A 13,865-nucleotide genomic window follows, 5' to 3' on the forward strand; every position below is an offset into this window, starting at 1 on the left:
GAAGAAACAAACACCGTCACGTCCCATCCTTGAATTGCCAATGGTCACACAATAATCATGTGATGTCGTGGCTTGTCGAGTATTCCTTGGTATCGCTTATGGTGGAGGTACACAAGCAGCAAGTTCCTGTGAGCAGAAATCGAAGTAATATCTGTGGAGATGCTGAACCATCAACAATTACGGGGATAGAGCGGGTGGAGAGAAAGCTCGAGATGGGAGAGCAGAGAGAAGGAGGAAAGCTGAAAGAGGGAAGATTGCATCTCAAACCCCGATGCCAAACTCTTTCAAAAGCTTTTGAGATATCAAGGCCAACAAAAAAGGATTCCCCAAAGTCTCTCCGAGAAGAGGCCCAGATATTCATAATGTAAGAAAGGACATCACCTGTAGATCTTGCCTTGTGAAAGCCGTATTGATGGTCAGATAGAAGACTGTGATATTCAAGATGATTGAGAAAATGGGAATTGAGAAGATATTCAAAGACTTTGAAAACGCTGGAAATCAGAGCAATCAGATGGTAGTTTGGAGGGTTTGAACGATCACCCTTCTTTAACATCGGCTGTACTTAGGTATGTTCCAGGTAAGAGGTAAAGTTTGGGTTTTTTATCAAAAACGAAACAAATGAGCAAGCATGGGTGAAAGTTCTAAAGTACGTTCCTTCAAGACACGGAGAGGAACGCCATCTTGCCCGTAGGCCGAGCTTATGTCCAGAAAGAGGAGTATTTTTTGACTGCATGAAAAGAGATTACATGGAGGGATATAGGATTGGTGAGGGAAGCATCAGAGGGAGATGGATTGTTAGAATCATCCAGTGTGGAGTTGGAGGAGAAAAGAGAACCAAAAAGAGTTGCTTTGTCAGTCGAAGAGACAGCGATAATATCATCGGAACAGAAAAGCGAAGGAAAGGTAGAGCTGCAGAAGTTGTTGGAGATACTTTTAGCTAAGGACCAGAAATATCTATTAGTGGAAGAGGATGAGAGGATGTCACCTTTCTTTTGATTAAAGGAATGCCTCATCTCACATATTGTTGTGGTTCCGGGTTCCGGTGGCGATAATGACCACAAGACAGAGCAGTTGGGCCGTCTCTCACCGAACACCCGGAATTGAAGGTCGTAACCCTTAGATAACTCCAAAGGTCACGGGTCCCTTAGCGGATCGTGGACGCCAATATCTACGGCGTGGGGTCGGGTTAATTGTCTCGATCTCCAATACCCCTAAAAAAAACCATGCAGTCTAGGTACCGGGGAAACCACACCCTCGACGGGCTCTGTCGCACCGGGTCGCTCTTGCGACCTCAGTCCAGTGTAACCGAGCGAAGTTACCAGAGCGTGCCGGTCCCAATGACAACTTACGGCACCAACGGCCTTACTATTCCTCAAGCCCGAACTATGCTTGGCCAATGAAAGAAAACACGAACAACGGACTGGAACATTTAACATGGGGGTTTATTTATAAGCAATAATCCTGGAGGGAAGCACACAAAGAGCAGAGCTATCGAAATATGCAGGCAATTTACAATGTACAAGGAAAAAGCATTTAACAATTCTACTTACAGGACAGCGCCACGCACACACATACACACACACACACACACACACACACACACACACACACACACACACACACACACACACACACACACACACACACACACACACACACACACAAAATAACTGGACCAGTTGGGCACCTTTCCGCCTCGTGCTGTCACACCGACTCCAAACCACCACAGTGGGCCTCAAACCCACGACCCGAAGTCCAGGGCCCACGATCGAGACCAAGCCACCACGACCGCAGACCGCTCGAACCATGACCACCACTGTTCGGTCACCAACATGGTAAGCCACCGCAAAGGACCGCATACCGCTCCAACCATGACCACCACTGTCTGCCGTCCTCTCGTCTTTTCCTACCACACCTCTTGGGCGATTTTCTTCTTTCCCACTCGCCTCCCGATTGGATGAGCGGTTGTCGGGCGACTCGTGGCCACCCCTCATTGGTCGGGCCGAACACTCCATCTGGCTAAGGCGGAGCCAGCCCTGAGGTGATGAGCTTCCTGATTGGACAAGGGGTGGTCTGGTGGGAGGGGCAACGACCACCCTCCCCCCGTGCGTGTCTGAGAACCCAGACGGAGCATGTTTGCCCTTACCGTGGAATGTACTGGTGGTATCACTTCCTGTGAAATTGTGCAAACCTATCAACGCATCGCAAACAGAACTTTCCAAGGCATTACTCAGCTTCCTCATGTCAACGACGATAATGTCCTTGGGACTTCCTGTGACCAGATGGAAATTTCGTGCTCGAATCAACTTCGAGTGAGCCAATGCCAACACAAATACATTGGTGTCGAAGCTCTGTATGCACACCGACTCTTCATTCTGTCCCGCGTGAGCGGCATGCAGCAGGAGCTTCGTGCCAGCTTCCTCATGGTCACATTCAAGTTCAGGTACTGACGACACGACACAGTCATGACACCATTTGACGCCTCGATTTTCTCACATTTGCCGGCATGACTGACATACAACAGCATGTCGCCCAGTTTTGATGGAGAGATGTTTCTCGTCCACGATTCGACGATGAACTCTATCAACTCCTCCTTGTTGGCTCCGCTCAGGAGATAATTGGCCCACTGTTTTGGAAGGGCTTGATCACGTCCGTAGATGGTTCGCACCTGAAGATCGCCCACCCTGCCCGCTCATCTGGCATGCTCCAGGCACTTGATGCTGATACTTGGGTAAGTATCAAACACCACGTCCAGTCTCGAAGATTGGTTATGTCGTGCTTTGGCCACTACGATGTTCAGCACCATCTCTTCCATTTTGCCGAAAGTGTAAGGCAGTGAACCAGCCTTTATCACCTGAATAACGGCCATTCCATCCACAATCGTTGCACCTTGGATAGGCCGAGCGTCCACACGGCAATCGGGCCACAGTTTCAGGATATGGTTGCGGAGTTTGGCTTTGTCCGTCTTGGCAATCGAACCATCACCGGATGCCAGCTGGAAAGATATGTTCGCCAGTGGGTACACGAGCTGATCGTGGAGTGTTACATTGCTTTTCTCTCCAATCATCAGCAGTCGTGTGAAAAGACGACATTCATTCGCAATTTCAACCTTCGGCGTCTACTGGTGGGGAGTCGCCGACTTGCCTCGCGCCTTTGAGAAAGTTGCCAATTTGGCCTTCGAAATCGGACTGAAGAATGGGACCTCACCCGAGAGAAGCCGATCACGAATGAATTGCACAACAGCATTCTCTCCCTTGACATACGCGTTCATCAAGTCCGCGGAAGTGGCTGGGGTGCGATGACACCTGAACTATGACGAGTTCAAGGTGAGCGCCGGAGAAAGGGTTAATCATTTGAAGTACTGTGTCCACCACTTGTACCACCACTGCTTCGTTCTTCTTCGAGCTCGACACATCCAAATCCTTTCTCGTTCAGGGCCCGTCATGGATGCCCGCCATGGACTCACATTTCCTTGCGATTTCCGCACGTGCTGGTTGGGACAGGATCCACTTCTTCACAGCTGTGCTTTTCTGAGTGTAACCAATGATGCCTCCACTGGTCTTGCTGTCCCTATTAAAAGTCTGCTCTATGATCTGATCACACGCAACACTACTAAATCCATAACGAGTATGCCGTTTGGCAGTCCATCTGCCGTCCATGAACGCTGATAGGTGTCTGGGTGGGAGTGCTCTTGCCCGGCCATTTCCAGCCAGTAAAGGGGAAAGTACCTTGCATAGTTTAGGTGATCGTACGCAAAGTACAAGGGTATTGACGCTCTCGTGCTCGCAAGGTGTTTCGGCCAGTTCGAAGTACAAGTTGCCCGTATAAGCTCTAGTGCCTGCTCCACCATTTCCAAGTAGAGCCACGTAATGTCCACACTTTGGTGTTTGTTCAGGTCATCCCTCACTATGAGTGCTCCCGAGTATAGAACATGTAAATTGAGGTCTGAGTCACCCTGCTGTAGACCCTGCCTGGCTTCATCCTCTGTAGTTGACTCTGTTTCTGTTGTGGAGCGATTGTCTCCAACAGCAGCTTGAGCAATGGAACCAATATCAATGTCCTTCATGCACACCACTTCGCTCTCAGACATTTTTGGTGGACGATAGAAAATCATGTCTGGGTACCGTTCCTGCAGTCTTTTCTTCAGTCTTGTTGCCTGGTAGTTGGCCTTATCCTGACCTTCGCATACTCTGGGTAGGTCATTGAACATCTCACACAACTTCTTCATATGTATAGATTGCTTTCCATCAATGAGTCTTTTTTTTTTTTTTTTTTTTTTTGTATACCTTGGTCGAGGCTCGTATGAGAGCGAACACACAACTCACAGCAAGGAGGCATGAGACAAGAGGGGCGGGAGTGGAAGGGACAAAACATTGGGGAACAGACACAGGTGAACTGTGGAAGGGACATTAAAGGATGGACATTAAAGATGGACATTAAAGGGACTTTCAGGAAGGAAAGCAGGAGAATTGAAGGAAGTGGGCTTGGGTGGATTATCGGGGGAAGAAAAGATCGAGGATTTGGATGGGGGAAGATAAGAGGTGGTGGTGAACAGCTGTTTTGAAAGCCTGGAGGGAAGAATGGGAAAGAATAGAGTGAGGAAGTTTATTCCAAAGGCGGGAAAAAAGAGGAATGAAAGAGTGAAGATGAGCAGTGATTCGTGATTTTGGTAGTTTTACCAGAAGGGGGTTGTTGGCGGACCTTGAGCGCCCTGTGGAAATGTGGTTGGGACAAATCGCAGAGAGAGCAGGGGGGCAAGGCTGGAGAGGAGTCGGTAGAAGACAGAAAGACCACCGACCAACCTGCGGTGATTGAGTGAGAGGCCCAAAGACTCAGCTTCATTGCGGGAGATGCCAATGATCTTAAAAGCCCTGGTTTCGACAGCGTGAAGTCGAGAAAGTTGGGAGGCAGGAGCACCAGCCCAGAGGGGAGAGCAGTACTCCATCAGGCTACGGACAAAAGCTTTGTAAGTGGTCAGGAGCTCAAGAGGGCCGAGGAAGGACTTTGCACGACGGAGGATTCCCAGTCGGCGACTGGCTTTTGAGGCAATGTTGGAAATGTGACTTTCCCAGGAAAGGTCATGGCAGATAGTGAGACCCAGAAGCTTGAAAGAAAAGACTTCTTCCAGAGGATTGTTGAGAAAGTGGATGGGGGGGTTTTGTAAACGGTCCTTTCGAAGAGACATAGTGAGAGTGTGAGATTTGTCTGGATTGAAAGACATGTTCCACGTGTTGGACCAGTTTGTGATTTTATCCAGATCTGCAGTGAGCGAAGAAGCTGCTGCTTGCCGGTCTGAGGGATGACAGATGGTACGGCAGAGGGTGGAGTCATCGGCAAAGAGAAATAGAGGATTTTCCAGAGAGTCCGAGAGATCATTGATGAAAACCAGAAAAAGAACAGGGCCCAGAACGCTACCTTGAGGAACTCCAGCCTGCACAGGAAGAGGGGATGAAAGAACTCCATTTAGGGCCACACGTTGACTGCGACAGGAGAGGAAGTCTGCGAGCCATGAGTGGAGATGGCCTTGAATACCATGGGAAGAGAGTTTGGTGAGTAGGGCAGGGTGCCAGACTGTGTCAAAAGCACGTGATATGTCCAGGGATACGGCTCGGATTTCCTGTCTGGCATTGAGGACCTCCATCCATTGATGGGAGAGCAGTAGCAGCATATCTAGGGTAGAGTGACCTGGTCTGAAACCAAATTGATGATTGGAAATCAAGCCATTGGAGAAGAGGAAGGATTTCATGTCTGAAGCGATGATGGATTCCATAACCTTGCTGATGATTGGGAGAAGGCTGATTGGTCTATAGTTACAGGGATCTGTTTTTGCACCTTTTTTATGCAGGGCAGTGATGTTAGCAGATTTCCAAGCAGATGGCAGATGACCTTGGGAAAATGAGAGGGTGAATAGAACAGAGAGAGGGTGAGCAAGAGCAGAAGAGCAGGCTTTGAGGAAACGTGGGCTGATGCCGTCTGGACCGGTTGCAGAATCTGACTCGAGGTTTGAAAGCAAGCTCTCCACCTTGTCAGGAGAAAAGGATACAGAGTCCAGGGACAGTTGGGTGCGACTGGGTAAAGTGGGTAGAGATAGTGATGGGTTTGGGACACAAGATTTAGCTGCAAACACCGAGTTTAGACATTCAGCTTTATCACGTGTGGAATCAGCAGTGCGGCCATTTGAGGTAAGGGAGGGAATGGAGGGGGAACATACACCAGAAACAGATTTCATTAAACGCCACCAGGATTTTGAGGAGGGAGAGAGGTTTGAGAGTTCAGACTTGAGATGAGAAAGATGTTGTTTTCTGGCTCTCCTGAGGGTAGCTACACACTTGTTCCAAGCTTTGTGGAAAGAACTGAGATTGCCCTCAGTTGGGTTTGCTTTCCATGAGGCAAAGGCAAGTTGTTTCAGGACAACTGCCTCGCCACAAGCTTCAGTAAACCAAGGGCGGGAGGAAGGGTAAGACAACTGAACACGAGAGGGGATAAATCTGTGCATGAGGGAGAGCAAGTTTCTTTGAAAGAATTCCCAGGATGAGTTGATGTTTGAGAAAGTAGTGATAGGAGACCAGTCTGTAAGTTTGATGGCTGCTCGGAGACCCTGCCAGTCGGCTTGAGTGAAATGCCAGACTCGACGGCGGTGAGGTGGTTCTCTGATAACAGCCAGAGAGATGTCCACTTTAACAAGGACGTGGTCAGAAGAACCAATTGGAGCGAAGGAAGAATTGGAGTCTTACCTGGATTACTTTATCACAGAAAATGTCAAATGTTGAGTCATAGTTCACTTTCTGAGTTTGCAGTTCACTTTGACTCTGTGGTTTGTGTCATTCACATACTCGTAATAACATTTACGGTGATAACAAACTTCCAGCGCCATACAGTCTTTATCCTTTATAGTTGTCATTATTCTCACATCACGTTCATCTCTCCTCTGCTCAGCAGTTTCCCTCAGCTTTCCTCCATCATGTGTTTCTGCCAGGGACAACTGATCACGTTGAGATTTTCCTTTAACACGGATCAATTTGTCTTTTTTCTGGCATATGACACAAATTCTTGGCAGCACACTAGCTGATTTGCCAGCCACCCTTTCTACAGAGGTTCTGAGGGATGTTCTACGTATTTTGTGGTATGAGTGCCCCTCTTCTTCGAGTCCGCCCACCACCTCACTGGCTCGAGCAGAAACTGCAGTCGTGCTGGCTTCTGATTTCCTTTTCCTGGCTTCAGCGCGTTTTATATGATCCTTGTTACAAAACGACGCATAGCACAACCGGTGACAGCCGGCATCCGCAGGAAGATCAGTCATTGGCAGCAGTTTCATCATTTTATCAGTAAACGGCATTTGGTGATAGTTTCACGATCTGTGGCGTCGCACCAAGCCTTCGCACACTCGCACACCTTACCCCAGCTCTTTTCCGTGAATTGCGTCACTTTCTCATCTTCCTCCCCGCCCCAAGTGTATGAAACAACGCATATTTGGTTGTTGAAAGACCAAAAATCACTCAATCACCAGACAACCATGGGCGCCGCCATCTTGATTTGTTGTTTCCTGGTCGTTTCCTCCGTGATTACAAGCATGCCACGCCCACTTCACGGTGGTAATTTCAAATGGTAATAACTGTCGGTGTGTCAACTTGTGCATATGGAAACAAGTAGGAATTTCAATGGTGTGTTCTCATTAATGTTCAGGGTGAATTTCGTTTAGATTGGTGATCTGCACAACGAAACTGAACGAACCGACCCACCTCCACATGACCTGGGAGGAGGGGGGAGGGGCGGGGGGGGTTGGATACCTGACACATTTATTACAGCGTGGTGACATCGCGTTGTTATATAATTGGCTATGCTGTCCTGTGTCTCCTGTCACAATTATTGTGGGCGGAGATTGCCGGGTGTATCGTGGGCGGAGATTGCCAGGTGGATTGTGGGCGGAGATTGCCGGGTGGATTGTGGGCGGAGATTGCCAGGTGGATTGTGGGCGGAGATTGCCGGGTGGATTGTGGGCGGAGATTGCCAGGTGGATTGTGGGCGGAGATTGCCGGGTGCATCGTGGGCGGGGTTAATGCGGAAGAGTGACGTTTTTTGTGCTGAATCGTTTTCTGTGTGACGCCGGAAGTTGATTTTTTGAGCAGGAAGTGATCATCTTCCTGTCCCGTTGGTTGTTGACGCGCAGCGTTGTAACTCTCGTTCTTCATTGTTTTTCACCAGAAGTGTTTTTAAAACGACATGTGGACGTGATTTCTTCCTCTTTTTTTGGTGACAGAAGTGGTTATTACAGTGCGGTGACATCGCGCTGTTATAATATAATTGGTTATTCTGTTTACAGTGCGGCGACATCGCGCTGTTATAATATAATTGGCTATTCTGTTTACAGTGCGGCGACATCGCGCTGTTATAATATAATTGGTCATTCTGTTTACAGTGCGGTGACATCGCGCTGTTATAATATAATTGGCTATTCTGTTTACAGTGCGGTGACATCGCGCTGTTATAATATAATTGGTTATTCTGTTTACAGTGCGGTGACATCGCGCTGTTATAATATAATTGGTTATTCTGTTTACAGTGCGGTGACATCGCGCTGTTATAATATAATTGGTTATTTTCTTTACAGTGCGGCGACATTGCACTGTTATAATATAATTGGTTATTCTGTTTACAGTGCGGTGACATCGCGCTGTTATAATATAATTGGTTATTCTGTTTACAGTGCGGTGACATCGCGCTGTTATAATATAATTGGTTATTCTGTTTACAGTGCGGTGACATCGCGCTGTTATAATATAATTGGTTATTCTGTTTACAGTGCGGCGACATCGCGCTGTTATAATATAATTGGTTATTCTGTTTACAGTGCGGCGACATCGCGCTGTTATAATATAATTGGTTATTCTGTTTACAGTGCGGCGACATCGCGCTGTTATAATATAATTGGTTATTCTGTTTACAGTGCGGCGACATCGCGCTGTTATAATATAATTGGTTATTCTGTTTACAGTGCGGTGACATCGCGCTGTTATAATATAATTGGTTATTCTGTTTACAGTGCGGCGACATCGCGCTGTTATAATATAATTGGTTATTCTGTTTACAGTGCGGCGACATCACGCTGTTATAATATAATTGGTTATTCTGTTTACAGTGCGGCGACATCGCGCTGTTATAATATAATTGGTTATTCTGTTTACAGTGCGGCGACATCGCGCTGTTATAATATAATTGGTTATTCTGTTTACAGTGCGGCGACATCGCGCTGTTATAATATAATTGGTTATTCTGTTTACAGTGCGGCGACATCACGCTGTTATAATATAATTGGTTATTCTGTTTATAGTGCGGCGACATCACGCTGTTATAATATAATTGGTTATTCTGTTTACAATGCGGCGACATCGCGCTGTTATAATATAATTGGTTATTCTGTTTACAGTGCGGTGATATCACGCTGTTATAATATAATTGGTTATTCTGTTTACAGTGCGGCGACATCACGCTGTTATAATATAATTGGTTATTCTGTTTACAGTGCGGTGATATCGCGCTGTTATAATATAATTGGTTATTCTGTTTACAGTGCGGTGATATCACGCTGTTATAATATAATTGGTTATTCTGTTTACAGTGCGGCGACATCGCGCTGTTATAATATGATTGGTTATTTTGTTTATAGTGCGGTGACATCGCGCTGTTATAATATAATTGGTTATTCTGTTTACAGTGCGGCGACATCGCGCTGTTATAATATGATTGGTTATTTTGTTTATAGTGCGGTGACATCGCGCTGTTATAATATCATTGGTTATTCTGTTTACAGTGTGGCGACATCGCGCTGTTATAATATCATTGGCTATTCTGTTTATAGTGCGGCGACATCACGCTGTTATAATATAATTGGTTATTCTGTTTACAGTGCAGCGACATCGCGCTGTTATAATATAATTGGCTATTCTGTTTACAGTGCGGTGACATCGCGCTGTTATAATATAATTGGTTATTCTGTTTACAATGCGGTGATATCGCGCTGTTATAATATGATTGGTTATTCTGTTTATAGTGCGGCAACATCGCGCTGTTATAATATAATTGGTTATTCTGTTTACAGTGCGGCGACATCACACTGTTATAATATAATTGGTTATTCTGTTTACAGTGCGGCGACATCACGCTGTTATAATATAATTGGTTATTCTGTTTACAGTGCGGCGACATCGCGCTGTTATAATACAATTGGTTATTCTGTTAATAGTGCGGCGACATCGCGCTGGTATAATATAATTGGTTATTCTGTTTACATTGCGGCGACATCGCGCTGTTATAATATGATTGGTTATTCTGTTTATAGTGCGGTGACATCGCGCTGTTATAGTATAATTGGTTATTCTGTTTACAGAGCGGTGACATCGCGCTGTTGTAATATAATTGGTTATTCTGTTTCCAGTGCGGCGACATCGCGCTGTTATAATATAATTGGTTATTCTGTTTACAGTGTGGCGACATCATGCTGTTATAATATAATTGGCTATTCTGTTTACAGTGCGGCGACATCGCGCTGTTATAATATAATTGGCTATTCTGTTTACAGTGCGGTGACATCACGCTGTTATAATATAATTGGCTATTCTGTTTACAGTGCGGTGACATCACGCTGTTATAATATAATTGGTTATTTTGTTTACAGTGCGGTGACATCACGCTGTTATAATATAATTGGCTATTCTGTTTACAGTGCGGTGACATCACGCTGTTATAATATAATTGGCTATTCTGTTTACAGTGCGGCGACATCACGCTGTTATAATATAATTGGTTATTCTGTTTACAGTGCGGCGACATCGCGCTGTTATAATATGATTGGTTATTCTGTTTATAGTGCGGTGACATCGCGCTGTTATAGTATAATTGGTTATTCTGTTTCCAGTGCGGCGACATCGTGCTGTTATAATATAATTGGTTATTCTGTTTACAGTGTGGCGACATCATGCTGTTATAATATAATTGGCTATTCTGTTTACAGTGCGGCGACATCGCGCTGTTATAATATAATTGGCTATTCTGTTTACAGTGCGGTGACATCACGCTGTTATAATATAATTGGCTATTCTGTTTACAGTGCGGTGACATCACGCTGTTATAATATAATTGGTTATTCTGTTTACAGTGCGGCGACATCACGCTGTTATAATATAATTGGTTATTCTGTTTACAGTGCGGCGACATCGCGCTGTTATAATATAATTGGTTATTCTGTTTACAGTGCGGTGACATCACGCTGTTATAATATAATTGGTTATTCTGTTTACAGTGCGGCGACATCACGCTGTTATAATATAATTGGTTATTCTGTTTACAGTGCGGCGACATCGCGCTGTTATAATATCATTGGCTATTCTGTTTACAGTGCGGTGACATCACGCTGTTATAATATAATTGGCTATTCTGTTTACAGTGCGGTGACATCACGCTGTTATAATATAATTGGTTATTCTGTTTACAGTGCGGCGACATCGCGCTGTTATAATATAATTGGTTATTCTGTTTACAGTGCGGTGACATCGCGCTGTTATAATATAATTGGCTATTCTGTTTACAGTGCGGTGACATCACGCTGTTATAATATAATTGGTTATTCTGTTTACAGTGCGGCGACATCGCGCTGTTATAATATAATTGGTTATTCTGTTTACAGTGCGGCGACATCGCGCTGTTATAATATAATTGGTTATTCTGTTTACAGTGCGGTGACATCACGCTGTTATAATATAATTGGCTATTCTGTTTACAGTGCGGTGACATCACGCTGTTATAATATAATTGGTTATTCTGTTTACAGTGCGGTGACATCACGCTGTTATAATATAATTGGCTATTCTGTTTACAGTGCGGTGACATCACGCTGTTATAATATAATTGGCTATTCTGTTTACAGTGCGGTGACATCACGCTGTTATAATATAATTGGTTATTCTGTTTACAGTGCGGCGACATCGCGCTGTTATAATATAATTGGTTATTCTGTTTACAGTGCGGTGACATCGCGCTGTTATAATATAATTGGTTATTCTGTTTACAGTGCGGTGACATCGCGCTGTTATAATATAATTGGTTATTCTGTTTACAGTGCGGCGACATCGCGCTGTTATAATATAATTGGTTATTCTGTTTACAGTGCGGCGACATCGCGCTGTTATAATATAATTGGTTATTCTGTTTACAGTGCGGCGACATCGCGCTGTTATAATATAATTGGCTATTCTGTTTACAGTGCGGTGACATCACGCTGTTATAATATAATTGGCTATTCTGTTTACAGTGCGGTGACATCACGCTGTTATAATATAATTGGTTATTCTGTTTACAGTGCGGCGACATCGCGCTGTTATAATATAATTGGTTATTCTGTTTACAGTGCGGTGACATCGCGCTGTTATAATATAATTGGTTATTCTGTTTACAATGCGGTGATATCGCGCTGTTATAATATGATTGGTTATTCTGTTTATAGTGCGGCGACATCGCGCTGTTATAATATAATTGGTTATTCTGTTTACAGTGCGGCGACATCACACTGTTATAATATAATTGGTTATTCTGTTTACAGTGCGGCGACATCACGCTGTTATAATATAATTGGTTATTCTGTTTACAGTGCGGCGACATCGCGCTGTTATAATACAATTGGTTATTCTGTTAATAGTGCGGCGACATCGCGCTGGTATAATATAATTGGTTATTCTGTTTACAGTGCGGCGACATCGCGCTGTTATAATATGATTGGTTATTCTGTTTATAGTGCGGTGACATCGCGCTGTTATAGTATAATTGGTTATTCTGTTTACAGAGCGGTGACATCGCGCTGTTATAATATAATTGGCTATTCTGTTTACAGTGCGGTGACATCACGCTGTTATAATATAATTGGTTATTTTGTTTACAGTGCGGTGACATCACGCTGTTATAATATAATTGGCTATTCTGTTTACAGTGCGGTGACATCACGCTGTTATAATATAATTGGCTATTCTGTTTACAGTGCGGCGACATCACGCTGTTATAATATAATTGGTTATTCTGTTTACAGTGCGGCGACATCGCGCTGTTATAATATGATTGGTTATTCTGTTTATAGTGCGGTGACATCGCGCTGTTATAGTATAATTGGTTATTCTGTTTCCAGTGCGGCGACATCGTGCTGTTATAATATAATTGGTTATTCTGTTTACAGTGTGGCGACATCATGCTGTTATAATATAATTGGCTATTCTGTTTACAGTGCGGTGACATCACGCTGTTATAATATAATTGGCTATTCTGTTTACAGTGCGGTGACATCACGCTGTTATAATATAATTGGCTATTCTGTTTACAGTGCGGCGACATCACGCTGTTATAATATAATTGGCTATTCTGTTTACAGTGCGGCGACATCGCGCTGTTATAATATGATTGGTTATTTTGTTTATAGTGCGGTGACATCGCGCTGTTATAATATAATTGGTTATTCTGTTTACAGTGCGGCGACATCGCGCTGTTATAATATGATTGGTTATTTTGTTTATAGTGCGGTGACATCGCGCTGTTATAATATCATTGGTTATTCTGTTTACAGTGCGGCGACATCGCGCTGTTATAATATCATTGGCTATTCTGTTTATAGTGCGGCGACATCACGCTGTTATAATATAATTGGTTATTCTGTTTACAGTGCAGCGACATCGCGCTGTTATAATATAATTGGTTATTCTGTTTACAGTGCGGTGATATCACGCTGTTATAATATAATTGGTTATTCTGTTTACAGTGCGGCGACATCACGCTGTTATAATATAATTGGTTATTCTGTTTACAGTGCGGTGATATCGCGCTGTTATAAT

The sequence above is a fragment of the Eptatretus burgeri genome, chromosome 7 (genome assembly GCF_056783735.1).
Source record: "Eptatretus burgeri isolate ZD-2024b chromosome 7, Ebu_testis_v1, whole genome shotgun sequence".
Lineage (NCBI taxonomy): Eukaryota > Metazoa > Chordata > Myxini > Myxiniformes > Myxinidae > Eptatretus > Eptatretus burgeri.